This window comes from Formica exsecta, unplaced genomic scaffold, assembly GCF_003651465.1.
Source record: "Formica exsecta isolate Colony F162 unplaced genomic scaffold, ASM365146v1 scaffold83, whole genome shotgun sequence".
Taxonomy (NCBI): domain Eukaryota; kingdom Metazoa; phylum Arthropoda; class Insecta; order Hymenoptera; family Formicidae; genus Formica; species Formica exsecta.
The window spans coordinates 1899681-1918794 of record NW_021853600.1 but is presented as its reverse complement, the minus strand read 5'-3'; the positions used below and the strand labels follow the sequence as shown (position 1 = coordinate 1918794).

The 19114-nt window shown below is 37.4% G+C and overlaps 1 protein-coding gene across 1 annotated transcript in view; it reads left to right on the top strand.

Annotated features, from left to right (window-relative positions):
- The window catches only part of LOC115244709 (latrophilin Cirl-like), a 701308-nt gene that overhangs the window by 48154 nt on the left and 634040 nt on the right, over positions 1-19114 (top strand). The gene's annotated exons all lie outside the window — the stretch shown is intronic.

Sequence of the window (19114 nt, the reverse complement as noted above, 5' to 3'; positions counted from 1 at the left end):
CATGATACAAAGGACGCGGAGCTCGCTGTTAATTGGCGTACGTTTGTTAATATGCAGATCTTTGTCGCATTAAACCGACGCCTATCTCATCTTCTCTGCAACGCAATATTTGAAGAGCTTAGTGACAACGTAATATCGCTCCTACACAGTTACACATGCACATCAGAATCCTTTATACTCGCGTCTATAAAGCGTCGTTCATCTACCTCTTTTTTCCATCCAACAAACTATTTTTTTCACAATTTATTAGCGCACAGCATGTAACTGAATAATATTCTTTAGAAACTTCACACATCCATGGATTCTTTGATCAATTTGGAGTTAATTTTTTCCTCTACGAAAATTTGATTTTTCGTATTAAATTCCAAACTTGGAGAGTTATTATTTCAACACGTGTACATTTTTAAAGAATATCGTTATATTCGCACCAAATGCATTTATTGCCAAAGTATATCGCGTACTTTAAGAGATCGAGAAGGAAAGAGCGCAAAGTTACACAAGACGATTTCGTATAATCTTTCTCCACGAAAAGAGGTTTTTATCTGAAGTCGGTGCTTACATATTGCTAACATTCACGGGTTAATCTCGCCGAGGTTTACGAGACAACGTCGCTAGTAACCGCTCGACATATTTCATCGTTTGCGTCGCGTTATACCGAGCAATTTTCTTGGCCAGATCGGTATACCTGCTCGCGAATTATAAGCCCGTCGCTAAAATATCCGATAAACATGTACGACTTAATTAATGCTTTGTCACCCCGCTGTCTTACCACGCATCTCGTATCCGACCATTCACGCACGCACGACTCTTCGTCTCGGAAAGTACGACCGCGTGCTTTAAATCATCGTATTAACACGTACACGACAAGCACGCCCGCGCGCGCGCATGAAAACGCGATCTTCGTTCCGAAGAGGTAAAAGACTAATGAGATACATTTCTGAAATATCTACCGGTGTAGGATGAATTTATTACTTATTAATTTATCCTCTATAAATTCCACGTGTACAAGAGATGCGTGACTATTTTCGTCTTTCACGGATCTTTAACAACTTTATTCCCGCAATGGTGGTTTAAAAAAATTCGTAATTATTAAAGAGATATCTCCGTGCGGTATCCTCGCTTTTTTTTTGCGCATCCGGACCGACCCAACGAGCCACAAATCACAAACCTAACACGCGCCTCTGCTCGCGAGATATATTCCCGCGACGCGAGAAATGATAAATCCCGGGCGTTGCAGAAACGCGCGCGCATCCGGTAACCGAGAATAAATGCCGAAACGTTAAATCGGAGAAAAAGCCGGCCGCGACCAAAACAGGGTCCTTCATGAAATACCGATGCCGCAACGGCAGAATAAAAAAAGCGACGACTACGCGCGCGCCAAAGCGGTGCGTCTGCATTCAGAACCGAATGCATAACCGATAAGCTGCGTTCGCATGCGTTGTGTTTATAATGCATCCCAAGTATTCATTGAGTATTTACGATGCGAATGGCAAATGCGGTCATCCATCATTTGCTCAAATATTTTCACAATCGTCCAACTTTATTTATTCGAATTTTTATTCCGAATTTTTTAAAAAATTCGATGATGCTCTTTATACTCTTGTAATCATGTGCACAACCGCGTTACTTATCAGTTTTCGAGAAAAATTTAGGAAGATAAAATAGTAGTGCTTTTTTAAAATTTTATATTCCACAATCATATCGATTTTTTAATTCAGTTTTGCGTTGTAGATCGCAACGTATTCGAGTCGATTTATAACCATTTCTAATCCGTTCACGCGATCTTTCTAATCCGCCCTTCATAACTTCGACCGCGCATGAAGTGATAAACGCGACATACACACACATTTATATACATATATACATGAGTATAAAAATGAGATTTAACCGTGCTTTAAAACCGCCACAATTCATTGTCTCACCTGACGTAGATATCCCGATGCACGTGAGCGATGCATACGTCACGATGTCGTGGGGGTTGGCATTTTGAGGCGATCAAAAGGGTTGCTCGGTCGGGGCCGGGGTTTCTCTTTCTCTCTCCTTCTGCCTATTCGATCTCTCGGGGCATTAACGTCGCGCCAAGCCGAATTTAATGCAGCTTCGGAATGTGTGACGTGCTGCAGGTGTTAAGAGCATTTTCGGACGCTTTAACGAGCGCGCGAGCGCAATACGGCCAAATGCCCCGCCGAACGAATTACGAGGGTAATACATAAAAGCTTCGACGACGTAAAAGATCGTAAGGGTTCGCGTGAGTAAAGACTCGCGAGTGCTGCCAATTTTCGCATTTTACCATCGTCTTTATCGCGGCATTCGTCACTCGAGAAATTCCGCTGTGATCGACACGAAAGAAATGTCTTTTATCTTGGAAATGAAAGTAGTAACTTGTAATTGCGATTATATTATATTTCAAAACCCCACAGAGTTTGTTCAAAACTCAACTACAATATAAAAGGAAAGGGAGAGGAGGAAATATCCTTAGAATTTTCTCACGCCGCGTTCTTATACTTAAGAAATATTCCTTAAGTGTCTTTAAGGATATTTTCAATTGTCATGTGTCACCTTTCATCACCTGTCATATTGCAACAATTTAGAAATGTAAGATTAACTTATCAAAGTTATTTAATTATGAATAACAATAAAAAAGTACAGAACAAGAGAAAGAAATTATGAAAGTATGGTACATGATAGAACGATCAGAAGAAAAGTTGCAGTAGAAAATATAAAGACTAATTTTTAGTTATGACGTCGGGGAAACTTTAGAATACTCGGGAAATTGGCTTTACAAGTCTTGAGAAACTTAAGAATCGTGTTCGACTTCGCGACCCCGTGCATAGAAGAACGTCGACAACGGCGTGAATCGCCGGTTATGCGACCGTCCCAGTTTTGAAAACGATTTTGCAAGTTTTGCGTCATAAAACATTGCATGTATACGCGTGTGTGTAGATACGCGAAAATACGCGCCTGAATCCAACCGCGCGGGCATATTCCATACGAGGAATTTTACGAGGACAATAAAAACTAAACGAAATTTTTCACCGTTGATCCTTGCGTAGCCGCGACCGCGCGGCAATTTTGCGTTAAAAAGAAAACAATATAGATCCGCGAACAAATATCCGTGAGATGTTTACAAAACACGTTGCGACAACTCTCACAACCGCACAATTCTTTCGAACGCTTTTATTACCAAATTATACTTTCATGTATAAATTATTGGAGTTTCGAGGATGTTCTCGGCATGAAACGAGCGATCTTGCATATGTAAAGGAGTTAGAAAAGTTCGGGAAAAGATAGAAATTTCGATTTAAATTTACTTGCAGATTATAAAACGGCGCGTTAAAATTCCGCAAGCACTGCGAGGCACGTCCAGATTGTTGTTGTCTCGAGAAACTGCACAAATCTTTCCTTCATGGCGATACGACGTCGGCAAAAAGCCGAATACCGCCGAAAAAAACGTTGGTTCTAATTAGCGAGGGGCTAATTACTTCTACGCTGGCGCGTGAGATTGCTCTGGACGAGAATACCGTTGAGGGATAATCGCGATAGAAATGTCTTAATACCTACCGCGACGTGCCGTAATAACCAGACGGCTAATTACGATTTCCTGTTTCTTGCGCCGAGTTGAAAGCGATTGCGGGATCGGTTAGTCGAAGGCGGACACCTGCGACGGGGCTACTGCGTACTTTACAATGATCGTGTTGAATCGCTTATTATAAGTTTTGCGATCGCGCACAAATAAGTGCCTTTCCGGTATAAGGAGTGAGTGAAACAAATTTGCGGTTATACGCGGAATTGCATTGTAAAATTAGTTGGTAGATTTTATGATAATCGAAAATTTTAATTAAATAGCAAGAAAACATTCAGAATAATTTTTTCTTGACTTTGATGTATGTGTGTGGTACATGTGCAAAAATTAAAAGCAATTTTCTCTTAAAATGTGATAATATGAGTTTAAAATTTTATTATATTAAACAAAAGCTTTTTATAAGTATTACTAATGATTCTTTTGAAAAGATGTCTAAGGAAGTTAAATATAAATCCGTAAATTAATTACAATATATTCATAAATTTTTCGACCGTAATACACACATATATAAATATATTATGCATATGTACATCAATCAATTTCTAAATTTTGAACGTAATACTACGATTTTACATACAAATTAAAAAATTAAGCCAATGTTAATTTGCGCAAGCAAAGAATAAACAAGAAAACAAATTACAAGACTAATAAATAATATTAAAATTCGTCCAATTTAAAAAAATCTGAGAATTAAATAATTATTAGTTCTTGGAATCTGAGGCTAGCGTGCAATCGCAAATAGAGATGTACATACATTTATATAATGCTAGGCCGATAGGCTCGGAAGAAAATAGAAGCGAAGAAAGCGGCAAGTTCGTTTTGCTCGCCTAATAAAAAATCACGTAGTCTGTGCGGGGTTTCTCGAAACAGCCAAGAACGTATTCTGATTAACATAATATGAGGAAAGAATAAAATTGTCTTATTGACAATAGAAATGTTGGCCCTTTAATGTATTACAGCATGGCTCGTAATTAGTCTATAAAACATTAAGAAAATTCTTTATTTAAGATATTTTTACGTCGAGAATAAAAGAAGTATAATATAAATGATGAATCGATATTTTAATAACTTTCAACTTAAATTGAGATAAGAAATTTACTTTTCATGCAATAAATGTTTTTAGTATTGATGAGTTTTGAAGGGCTTAATCAATAAAATGATGTTCTCGAACGGAACGGGTTCCATCGTAATAATAATTTGGAGCGAGTCGCTGTTCTTTCGACGAGCGACAAATTTGATTATAATCATCGGCGACGTTTCCTGCATGCGCGGTCGCGCGGTTCCGAAGATGCAAATGCGAGAATTACAATAACGATTAAGAGCTCACCGCGAGGCGCAACACGCGAATCAATCAAAATCGTGCCCACGAGAGGTGAGAGCTGTGTTTACGGGCGCGCGTTTGATTCTCTTGGGAGACAGATATAGATGACGAGCGAGGCGCACGTGACAATTAGTGCTGCACAGCAGGGCGGAATGCACCCCTTCGTTCATCTTACTTCCCCCCCCCCTCCCCCTTTTCACACGCGCAAAAGAAGACTCGGAGCAAAGGATAGCCAGAGGGAAGAATATTATTTATTGCGTAGTCTGGGAATAAACTCCTTAAAAACGTATTATTATATAAAACGGGATTAAAAATTGGCAAATTTTATATGCAAAGATATCTGTTTGACTATGCAAATTAAAGATTACATAATAAAATAAAAAGCTATGCATTCGTATTATCAAGGTTCGGGCATTATATATTTATATTTACGTTCTCTTCTACGCACACATGCATAATATATTCATAATATATAGTAACAAATTTTTTCAAAAATGAAACTAGGAACGATGTTAGATGGCAATCATTGAATAGAACGGGAAGAGTTCATTATTTGATTTGATCAGGTTTAATACGATTGGAAAAATCGAGTAACTGTAAAAAATGACTGTGGATATGAGAAATGTGTGGAAAAAGTATGACGTACATTTGAGTGCCACGTGTGTTTTATAAAGCTGAATCGTGAAGTCCTCCACATCCCTCATGTCAGAGTGAACAGAAAGAAACAGAGAGCGAAAGAACAGCCGCGCCGGATAGACACTTTAATAGACGTAATGAGGGTAATTGAGTTTTCAAATCATTCGTTTTGATTATATCTACGCGCGGGGCCCGGTGGGCGAAGCATAGGGTAGGTAATTACGAACCGCCCAGTCCCAAAAGAGCAGGTGCCTTTCTCCCGGCCAAGGGATCGAGGTGTGAGGTTCAAATACTTGGACCGCCCTAATAGCCTCGAGGTTACGGGGCCCTTCGAGAACCGGAGAAACCGGGCATAAGGGGGAAGGGGGGCGGAAAGAGGTAGAACAGGAAGAGCAAGTAACAATACGCCGTGTCGGACGAATATCGTACTAGCGGTTATAACCGCCTGCGGAATGTCTTGGACATCCTATATAGCGAGCGGAATATTTTTTGACCTTGTATAAATAAAGTCCAGCGTCAGTTTTAATTATTTCCCGTTGAACGTATTTCAGGAGCCCCCGTGTCTTGAGATATTTATAACACAAAATTAAATGCTCTACTGGCACACGCACGCACGTTTGCATCTACACCTGCACACGCACGTCTTTTATAATTTAGAGGCATTAATATTTTATAATTTAAAGCATTTAAAAAGCAATCAATGGTGAAAAAAATATAATAATACATATTTTGTGTAAAATACCAATTTTTCGTGCAATGTATAAAATAAGACATTTTTCAGCAATGATACAAAGTTTTATGGTAACGGCAAGAAACTTAACTATTGAGAGATTACTTGATTTAATTTTAAGTGGATTTACCGATACTCGCGCAATGATTTCGCACGTGATCATACATATGCCGTATCACACGTGTACCGTGTAAATAGTGGGACGTCATCGGCGTCGCGACGGCCACGTGTATACTGGGCTTAGCGAGATATTCCGCATCGGTTTCGCGTCAGGATAACGGCAATACGCCTCGAATTGATAGGCTTTAATTAATACGACCGGCGCGCAGTGCCGCCGCGACACCGACTTCGTAATGCCGGGGGTTTACGAGGGTTTTAGGCGGAGCGTGTCACTTTCACAGCCACTACCTTCAATCACGCGTATCCGTGCATCAGTATGCGTATCCTGCCAGTTCCACGAAGAAATTTTTATTCATATGTGTGCATGTGCGTGTGTCTACGTTGAACATTTATGTGGTCAAGTAATGGTCTTGTAAAGGCGATTATAAGATACGAATATATTTTTTTGCATTTTTGCAAATCGCTGCACACAGAGATAAAATTTTATCTCTGCATTATAAAATTTTTTTATTTGTATATTATATTTACTATAATATTAGTATAATATTACACTCTTCCATTTGCGATTTTTCAATTCAACTGCATATTTTTAAGATAAAAAAGAATAATATGTGAAATCTCACGCTTGAAATCTATTTTATTCGATGTATTTTCATACTTTAGAGACTTGAGAAATATGTGTTTACTGGCTTGAAAAAATATCTCTAAGATCAAGAAGATAGTTCAAGGTTTAAGGGAAACATTTTGAAGCTATATATCGAATTTCTCGGAATTCTTAAAAGATTTGAAAAATCTTTGCTTTATAATTATGATCGTTGATATTAAAATCAATTGAAACACGAATACATATACACAAGAGGAAATGCAATTCTATATAACAGTGTAACGAGATTTATATCATCGATCTAAGACTCACCAATGCACCAATATGTTCCCCTGCTTATTCTCATTGCGAAGTAGCTTCTCATCCAGACTCCCTAAGACGACCGTAAGCATAAGACGAGCAACGCGATGTTAAGCACGATGGGCCGTAAGGAATGTTTACTTTCGGTGATTCATTACGGGCTCGCTCCGAGAGTGACTTATGACGGAAGAGGCATGGCCGGTAGTGAAAAATAACAAATTATTGCAATATCCTTCAGGTGAGTCGACGGATCGTGCACGAGCAGAGTGAAAGGGGAAAAGAGAGAAAGAGAAACAGAAAAGCCGCGAGAGAACGGACGATCAGCTTGCACCGGTAACTTCTCTCTCTTTCTCTCTCTCTCTCTCTCTCTTTTGTTCGTTTTCTTCGCTTTTCCGTGCACGGTGGATGCCCGTACGCGAAGGGGTAATCAATAATGACTTAATGTCCTCCAATAACGGACACCATGGGTGGTTCCCGTGGCTCGCTCCCTCTGGAGGCCTCCAAGAGATCACTCGGCGCAGTTCTTGCCTCTTGGTTTTTTTACGCCCGGCGTTATTTGCCTGTCTCGCTCCTTCCTTTTTCTTCCTCTTCTTCGTCTCTACACTCCTTTCACCTCTCCACCACGGCTAATATACACCCACGTTCCCGTTGTTGATCGTTAAAGCCGGGCATACTTTCACACACGCGGGGGTCGTTCGCCCTCCTCCCGCCCTCTCCTTCTCTCGCGGGCCCCGAGACGCGCGCTGCCCCCACGAGACCGCCGGGCCATTAACCGGCCCGTAAGGTTTCCTCCGCTTGTAATCTACACGGTGGACAACAGAGATAAATTAAAATATAGCCCGGCCGCGAATGACGACGGCGACGGTGCGCGTCGTCTTGCTAATTTCGTTTTATTGGCTCGCGGGGATTTTTATCAGAGTGGATCTCTCCTGGATGACCATTTTCGGTTCTTTATAAAATCATCTTCAAGAACGAAAAATGAATTGGGATGTCATTAGTGTGGAAATTTTGGTAAATCACTGTCGATAAACCGTAAATATGAAGGAGATGCCAATAAAAAATGTAAAAGTCGAGAATATATTAATTTATCTTCGATTAATTGTTTCGATTAGGCTTTTGTTCATTTAAATATTTAAAAAATTTTCAAAACACAGTAATTATTTATAATTACTTTTAATTAATTTTTAATTTATACTCTATTGTGCTTTCTTGTGACTATATCTCATATTGTATAAAATATGATTTTAAGAAGCCTTTACTATATATATTTTATGATAATGTCAAAATATATAGTAAAATATCAAATATGGCAAACAAAACGGTATAATAATAACTATCACGAAGAGGATTAAGAAACCATGCCTCTCGTAAACATTCTTATTACCATTACTATGCTGAGCCATTCGTGTCGACTTGCATTTCTCTACCGAATTTGCGTACCCAGCAGGATGTAAGAAAGGATTAAGCTGCACGTAAAGCACGTACTAAATCTCAAATCTCGCTTTCTGGAACGACACGAGAGAAATAAGGATAGATTCATATTATAAAGGTAAAAACGGCCCGCTACAAGAACAATCACAAAATTATATGCCGTTACTGTACGCTGAATTTACGTGATTAACTTTTAATGATAATTAATATTATATTATATTTATATATTATACCATTAAAAATAACGTTTATGATTTCATATTATATAATTTTTGCAGTATTTATGGGATATATGTACATAAGATATAAATACAAAAGTTCTGTTAAATTGTCAGAACATATGTTTATGTACAATTCAAAGTTAAAGTTTGTTTTTCTAAGCAACACTCTACACTCTTAAGCAAACGCTATAGAAATGTATGAATAAAAAAAGACTTTATACTTTCTGAAAGAAAATATAGTCAGTTCAATTCAGAACTTTGTTTTATGTTACTTTGGATATAACGGCATTTATTTACATATGAAATTATTTGTACTTTCAATATGTACTTAAAGTATTAGTGCGTTATAAATTGTATATATCATAATTTCTTGTGTTTTTAAATATGTAAGTAATTCTTATAAAAATGGCACGTTAGAGAAATTAAATTTTAATTTAATCTTGTAAAAATTAAATTTTATGTTTCTTAAAAGTTAAACTTTTTTGTTGTATAAAAAATTAATTCTATATATATAGAAGCTTTTTGTAAAGCGCCGAATCTTTAATAAGCCTTTTTATAAAAAAATTTTTTTTTGTAAAGAGGTTGAAGTTACAAAGAACTTGCAACGTGTATGATATGAAAGATGTTTCGAAGCATATTTTAAGATACTTATTCGCCTTTCGAAACTGTGGTGTTACGATATTTTCTTAGAAAAAGATCGAAATTGCTGAAGATGTTGCTATCCTTTTTTGTCAACATGACTTAATCATCATGATAGCGTAGAAATAATTATAACTGTAGCACAAATATATTAAATATGTATGATCGGCTCCCATTATGTAATGAATATGCAAGTATAATGGTGATCGTTACATCGCAGTCGCGTACTTTGATATTCGCCAAAATAATGATGATTCGACTGGCAGTTTTCGTGTAAAAATATTTTGTTCAGTAATTTTATCAGTTTATGGCGACGGTCCAAAATAACCGGATCGATCGTGTGCGTTATCATTTCACTTGTATTTTGTTTCTCTGTCGATCCGCTTTACCATATTTTTCTCGGCGAGACGACCCGAGATTTCGACGCAATTCCGTACCGCTTTTCTCTCCGGCTGTTTCTTCGTCCGCGAGACGTTTTATCATGCTGTTTTTATACAGAGATAGGTTTTTCGCGGTGAAGAGAAATACACGAGACGTTGCTCGGTTGAAATATATGAAGATAGCGTGTAAAGTTATGATCGCAAAGGGAGGTACGCGAGAAAAATGTGTCCCAGCGGCAAAATAAATAATAGGATTCAAAATATAATATCTAAATGAGCTTTAATTAAGCTTAATATTATTATGCAATGTGATATTTTTAATGAAATGTTATATATTGCAGTATTCAACGAAATGCAAATAAGTATTTATATTTTTCCAGCATTGTTTCATTTTATTTAACGAATAATGTATTACAATTTTCCGACAAATTTGTTCACATTATTTAATTTTCCACATTTAAGTACATTAATCGTCATTACAGTATATTTTTTATGTATATGATATTTTATATATATTGAGAGAGAGAGAGAGAGAAAGAGAGAGTATTAATATTTGTTTATAGTATTAATTATATATTCTTTATAGATAATATAAATATAAATATATAAATATATAATATAAATAAAAATATATAGAATAAAATTATATTGCTACAACAAGGGGATTGAAGAGCACAAGAGGGAAATCAATTCATTCTAAGGGGGAAAGGTCAATGGGATATACGCACGATCATTTAACTTCAGTACATAGATCCTTTCGGCTTTGCCAAGTTCCGCCAGTTGCACGTTGTATGTGTATGTTTCCCGCTCCGACAATAGATTCAAGTGAGTATACATTCGGTGACACCGTGGGAGTCGCCGGATGCTCGAAAAGTCGTGTGCGCGACGGAAAAGTTCCACGTGCACACGAACGCTTCGTAATCGCGCGTGCATGTTTCATTGTTTTTCACTCGCGTCTCGCATGTCGGTGAAAATTCGTAAGTTCACGTACGCGGATGCTTCGTAGCGTGCAAACAAAAGTTCGTAAACGTAATTCGCAATTGCCACATACTAGGCACTAGGTAAATGACTATATGCTTAGATATAGCAGTGACATTTCCGAGTTGGTAGTTTTACAGTTTTGTCTTATTTAAAAGAAAACACGCAATATTACTTTTTCAAAAATGACGATAATGAAAAGTCAACTTATTAATAGCACAGCAATACGTGAATTTATTAAAAAATTAAAAATTTTTCTTGTAGATGTGACTGAATATCACGTAATATGATAATTTGGTTACATTCTAAATATTTATAATTATAAATTCTATACAGCTGATCTACAACTGAATTAATTTTATATAATTTTGTTATATTTCTCATACGCACACAAAATATAATCTTATAATCATATATACATTAATCTTATCGAAATTTTGTCCTCTGGTAATTGTTAAAATATTACGGAGTTTCTTATGCCTGAGATGTAAAATTTCGGTAGAAATATTTCGGTAAATTTCCAATATAATATCGCGTAACTATGTTTCCGACGCTGTTAATCCTCCTTTGGGGTGTATAATTCCAATTATTATAAAGTCTGCGAGTATATAGTCGCGCTTTTAGAAATGCGCGAAATGCGCAAGGTAAAGTTTCAGCCATTGTGTTGTCCGCAACGCTCGTTTGTGCTAACAATAGACGGGAACATTAAACACATATTCAAACGATGGGATCTACCGGGTGTACGCGGGGCCAATTCAGGAAAACGCGGCCTTCCAGATGATTTACGTGCGGTAGAACTGCTCGTTCTCCCGGACACGGCGATTGCGCTCGGATCATGTTAGTATTGTTCTCAGCCCTAAAGTTATACTTTAAGGACTAATGCTGCATCTCGGACATTTCTCATAGTATTTTAATTCGATCGATTCAACGCGCGACTTTCTTTAGTTACATCAAAGATATATGTAAATAAGGCATGTACATATACAGAATGTTTCACATTGATCATATCGCTTCTCACATTCCTGTCTTCTTTAGATATATTCAAAAGATATATGATATATCCGTAAACATTTATTGCCATTACTCTAATATTTGTTTTATAAGCAAAATAATTTTATTTCTTATATATCTTAGATATATGTGTAATTATAAATATATAATGAATAGTAAAATGTTTTTTAATGTGTATTGTCACACATATCTCTTCTTATACTTTCTGTAACATAATTTTAGCTTCTTTTCCTTACTTTAAACAAGAGTGAAGTTAATTTCCTTAATTTTTACGACGTTATTCAACGTGATAAAAGTGGCAGATGTAATGCCATGTTTATAAGAGATCGCACAAATATTTTATTAACTCTGCAATAGCTTTTTTATACTGGTTGTCTTACGCGCATTCGTTGCGAAACTTAAATGGATATCCATAAAAGCGCGTACATCTCTCTACGCGGAAGTAAGTCGCTTAAGTCCGTGGAAAGGGTGGCAAAGGGTAGTAGCATAAAAATAGAAATGAAGACGACATAAAGTGGGAAACCTGAGCGTGAGCGTCGCCTCCCTTACATAGCGAGGAATAATATCGGAAGATAGGATTTTTGTTCGGAAACTCTTGCATGAGGAACGTATTTTGTATTACAAATAAGTGCAATAAGATTTTTTGGCCGAAGAAAAAGATCGACTCAATATCCGTCTTGCAGACGGAGGCAATATCCTTGTTGTTGCTTCCCGGTAACGTGGCGCGTTTGTTCCAAAGTGTCGGAGTTTCGATTGATACGTCTTGTACTCCGAAAATTTCATCATTCTATATAGATTGTCTTTTAGTTTTGTAAGAAAATAAGATGTTTATTTGAAATTAATAATAGAATCTTTTTTTATAATTTCTTTATTTTTAATCTCTATAATTGTGGCACATTATTTATATGAAAATCATATTTAAAAAATTTTATATGAAAATTTTATATGAAATTTTATATGAATTTTATGTGAGTCACATTTAAAAATTTTTGGGCATAGCGCATCATAATGTATTACTACTGACGTTACAAACGATAGTTGAACTGCAAAAACTGCTAGCTGAAAGTTTCAGTTAATTGAATCTTTTAGAAGTTTGATATTTTCTTTAATTGTATATAATCTTATATACACACATATATATATACTTTTTTATATTATTCCATTCCCCTCGCATTCTTAATATTTTTTTTTCCATTCTCTCTATTTTCTTAGTAACATTAAATTATTTCAAAGAGAAACTTTGCTACACAAAGGATTAAATAATTGAAAGCAGGTCGCTCCCTTTGATTATGCTTGACGCCGCTCGCTTATCACGGAATTCAGACACGCATGTCGAATCATACCTTTTCCTGAAACACGTGCGAGCCCTCGCGCACATCCGGTCGGATCCCACGTATCGGGTACCATCCACGTACTATATACGTACACGTACATTTAGCCTCTAGAGGAATTGACCGTCACGCTATTTCCTCGGCAAGCGCCGATGCACTCTCTTTATAGCTGCGCATCGATATTTCATCGACGTGCATTAGCACCCCGTTTTCTCCCGCGTCTCAACGAAGGATATCCAGCATTCGGCACATCCTTCGACTTTCCGACGCTGTGGAATTCCACCGAGCTCCTTTCGGATCATGCTTAACGCGTAATATACGACTTATAGCCGAAGCGTGGGTATCGTGAAAATTGATACACATTTTGGAAATATTTTTCTTCGACTATCTACTTTTCTTATAAATTTTTTCTTTCCATAAGTAATACGTAGTTTCCTCTGTAATGCGATTAGAACGTCAAGTCATATTTTGAAAATGGAGAAATCGTAATATTTTGTTCTTCAATTAAGCTCTTAAAAATTGGACATTAAAGTTTTTAAGTATCGGTATTCTAAATAAATTTTTAGTTGGTTTAAATGGATTTTATTTTACATTCAGAAAGATAAAATTGCTTCTTATTTCCATTTTTATTATATACTACGCTACTAAAATACGAAGGGTAGAACTTAGCATTTCGCGGGATCGCTGATGCACAATGATCTCAATCGTCTTGACGACGGTAATTATCACGGCTCGATTGACAGGGTTATCGTATCTGAGATCGTGTATCTCAGATATTGCTAAGCCGAGCTAGATGTTGTTGTACATTTTCATCGATGCGTTACTCAGGAAGGGCAGATTACTATAATGAGCTGTAACGGCGCCCCTAAGCATGGTCCGATGACTCGAAATACGGATAAGCAGCTCTCGCCTACTCGATTTGTCCTCCCCCGCACATCTTCTTAGATATCATCCTCTCTGATTCTTATCCCTTTCGTCTATCGGGTACATCTCGTTATTGGCGATCTCGGAGTTTCGACATTTGTTCGTCGGATGATAGATGCTTTAAATATAGTTGAAAAGTATTATATAATTATTAACGCGTTTAAAAATTTATACAAAATCAGACAAACACACTGCCTTAAGTTTATGTTCCATTACTATTGCATGCCTCTCGTCCAACGTAATCTATTGCATTTCGAATGCACTAACGGATGGTATTGGCCCGACTGAGCTTTAATAGGACTATCAGTGGGACCAGGTGGACCGCACTGACACGACAGTGACGCCTCACTGACGTGCGAGCTAGGCGGGGAGCCTTTAATCAACTGCCATTCAAATTCCACGCGGCGCCCAACAGTCTCCATCAATATCCCCATGCTTTCCACGCGTTTCATCCAACTTGGCGCAGTCCGGATATACCGCAGGTACCTACTCCATTTCCGCGCAGACTTCCCTCCCACTTTCTTGTCACCACCCCCTCAACTGCTTCCACCCTTTTTACTCGCTCTCTCTCTCTCTCTCTCTCTCTCTCTCTCTTTCTCTCTTTCTCTCTTTCTCTCTTTCTCTGTTTACGGGCCGACATTGAGCCCATTAATAAAGCTCGAGACGGATACACGCGGGAACTCCACGAGCTTTTAATTCCGCGGTGAACGTATATGTCAGGAGAGTCGTAGCGGAACCGCAGGGAAGCGATTCTCGTCTCTCCCACTTCTCTACTTCCTCCCGTGGACCCTTCTTTCTCCGACCAACCTCTGGTTAGGTTCCTCGAGTAGTCGCGGGGGTCTTTAATAAAGTGAACTTTAAGACTCTTGCTCGCACGAAGATAAAGTTTAACGCGAGCCACCGTTCGTTGGGCTCGTGCCACCTCTGGTGTAAAGGGGGTTAGGAAGAATAAGGCGGGAGAAGGTGGGGGGGCGAAGTAAGGAAGGGGGTTGAAGAACGCGGTGGCAAGTTCTCAACAAAGTTCGCAAGGGCTTCCTTCGGACTCGAGGCGTGAAAGAGAGGAAGGAGACAGCGGAATAGTTTTCTGTTAGTTATACCACGACTGACCTCGGCGGGCGTTCGTTATGTGGACCGGAACGGCTTCCGAAAACTAACTTCCGGAGTTCAACGCGCTTCCCTTTTTCCCAGCGCGCTCTGAAATTATCCCCGCCGAAAAATGCGACAAATCAGCATCACGCACATTGTCGCAGTAAGTTTGTTTCGCGGTTATCTCATAAATAATCGATGTCGATCTGGTTGAGAAGAAAGAAAGAAAAATTTCGAACGGAATAATAAATCGAAAGTTTATTAAAAGGGGAAGAGGCATTTTATAATTTTAAATCTTGCTTATAAACAAAAATATATTGAGATTAGCCTAATTTATAATTAAAATATCAGTTTTAAACATGAGATTTGAATTTATTAATTTTTTTTACTTTTTTTTTTTAATGGAACATATATATATCATTTCTCTCATAAGGTATATCTCATTTCTCTGAATATAGTATACTTGATGGAAATATATAATATGGAAATATAATATAATATACTTGAGGGAAAGGGAAAGTACACATATATTACGAAGTACTCCAGGCTACACTTAAAAAAAAAAAAAAAAGTTATAAATCGGCGAAATACTCTTCGCAAATATGCCACACTGACGCTCCCGCGTTTCTATCCCGTTCGGACGTAATCGGGGGATGTGAGTTAGGGAAGGGGGAGGAGGAGAGCGGTTTAATATTAAAACCCTTCGAGCGGAAGTATCTCGAGGCGAAACGACCGACCGGAGTCATTTTGATCCGGCTTACGCATCGAGTCGAGTCAATGCGTTTCCAGTGCGCCGCGCCAGGCCTATTACCATACAAGGGCCAGTTCAAACAGACGTAGACTGATGTATGCGCGGTTCGTCAGCGTATTCGAATTTTGTATTCAAATGGCGCGTCTCCTCCTAGAATCCGGACGCTGGCCGTCGACGGAAGATAAAGATGGGGGAGACGAAAGTGTGCCGGGAAGGGTAGGATATCGATATAGACTTCATTTCGACATCAATAGACATCAAATCTTAACGTGTTTGGTTCCTCGAATCGAGAGAACGTATGCATTTCATGTTGTGCCTTTTTTATCATGTTTTAAATATATTACAAATGTAATATACATTATATGAATATTATATGACATATATGAAAAGAAAGTATCAATGCTATGCCTAGTATCAGAAGGAAAATAGCTCAAGACGTTGATATCAATTTTGAAATTATTATGTATTTTAGTTCTCTTGAAATAATAGAAAAAGAATTGTTACTCTTAATTTATTTTTGATAAAAAGAAATTTGAGAACGTTCATTAATCTCTATTTAAGAAGTAAATTAATAAAGTTTTCGCATTAGAAAGAGAGCAATTACTTTTAAATTTGTAGACGCTTTTTATATACCTTATTGTAATTTCATATTGTTTGGACAAGAATGAGAAATTGTTATCAATAATATGAAAGTTGAATAAATGTTGGAATCAGTATCATCGTCGAGAAGATGTAATGGCGCAATGCCCGCCACTACACACTCCATTTATGTTAGTATTTTAACAGCGTGATGTGCCAACGCAAACTGTAAAAGAGAGAAACAGAGGGAAAGAAAACAGGAGAATGATAATGGTTACCGATGACCTCTTCAGCTTAGTCCTTTCAATGCTTGTTTCGCGACACCCTCGGAATATTTAGCAATTTGCAGTGCAGAAATGCGCGTGCACATTTTGAGCGCAAATGCATGTTAACTGACTGCAGAAAATTTATTGGTGAACAAATGTCATGATCATAACGATATTGCCGAATTTGTACAAATATTTCGATTTATATTAATTTAGTAACAATTATATATGATGTAGATCATAAATATCAAAATAAATTAAAATAATCTGCTCTTATCGCACTATATTACATGTCGTAACTTACGTTTAACAACGGCCATTGACACTAACATAAGTTTTATTGTATGATAAGATTATTGTAAAAATAACTTTGCGCTAAGTGAAGTTTACATCACCATCGTTTGATACGCAAGAGAATAATCTTTCGACACTTTATAGCAGAATTGAAAATTATGAGTTATTTATATTAATGTAGATTTATATTTTATGTATAATTAATTTCAAAATTAAAAAAGTATGCATTTACCGAACGGTAAAATCATTGCAAAGCAATAAATTAAGAGATTTAATAAAAATTTAATTGAATTATTTATATTTGTGTGTGTGCGTGCGTGTAAAATGTCATTCAATATAAATAGCCTAAGTCAATATTTGATAATCTTTATTCATATTTGCTTTCGGTTACGTCGATTTCTTATATGCAAAAATTTATTTTATATTTATACTACAATTTTTTATTCGCAACGCTACACATGCAATTTATAACAAATATTATAATTATAGTCTTTAATCTTGTGATATTTCAGAATTTGTTGCACTTATTTCTATGATCTCTATTTTCGATGCTATAGTTACGTAAATATGTCACGTTGTCGCTAGACATAGATACTAATTTAATGAATTTGTGGAATCGAAATCTGAACTCGTCGAAATTACATCGGTTTCTGTATTTAATAATTTCGCGTGACAGCAACAATACATCGCGGGAATCTTGTCGAAGCTCGTCCTGCGAATTTCGCCCATGAAACTGAAGCTTTCCTTCAAAGTCGAGCAAATGTATTCGAAATCTAAGGACAAAGTTCTTACACGCGCTCGCGCGCGCTCACGTTCTCGCATTTCGCAAGCCTCACGCCAACGAAAGAGGAGTCGATCTATCGCGTGAGAGCCCGCTCGAGCAAAAAGCCAAGTCGAATGTGAAATTTCGGGGGTAACTCTTTCTCTCTCTCTCTCTCTCTCTCTTCCTCACTTTGTTTCTTCCCCTTTCGCGGGGTAGGATTTAGCGATTGAACGCGTCGGGGTCGGGTCGTGCACGCTTGATCCTGATGGCAGGGGTGCAGAGGAAGATGGAAGCCGGGATGGGAAAAAGGATGTCGCGGCGGTGGTGGAGAGTACGAGTGGTCCGAGAGTACGGAAAATGAGAGAGGGAGGTGACGCGGTGAATGCGCGGAGCAAACTTTAAATGACTTTCACTGTTTTCAAAAGTTGAGCTACTAAAGGGACTCTCTGGAACGACGCATCTACTCCCCTTTGCCCATACCCTTCTCTCATCCCGGTCGCGTCACGCCGTTTCTACCCCTCGAATCACCTTCGACACCTTCCACCGAGCCCTGATGTGCTGTTTACAAACCTTGCGCGACTCGTAATGAAACTTCTTTTTTAGTTATTTCTCAACCAGAGGACTGTGTTTCCGTGGCCGAAGTGCCGGCGTAAACGACGGCGTTTGTATGATACAAACGCGGGCCTTTATGAATTTCAGAGCGCGATTACATTGTGATGGAGAGAAAAACAATATATACGAAAGTATATAACTTGAAAGTAACGATTTTTCTCTCCGAAATAGAATTTAAAACATTTAAACACTCGAACACTAATTGAAAAGATAATAATAATTATAATTTTAATATTACGAATGAAAATAAAATATAAAAATAAATGAATATAAGAATAGATATATTTTTAATATTACGAAGTGATATGACATGAATTTTGACAGCTCTTTTGTCAGAATTGTGTTGTGTGCATGTCAGTTTAAATTAGATTTTTATTATTTATAATCATATGTTACGTGATGTAAATGAATCGCTAATATTACGATTGATGAAACTTACAAAGGTAAACGTTTGAAAAGAGATAAATCTGTGTCCTACAAATTTAATGAATAATCTTTTATTTTATCGCATACACACAATATGACGCTCAATAGATGCGTCAGTCGAATTACAT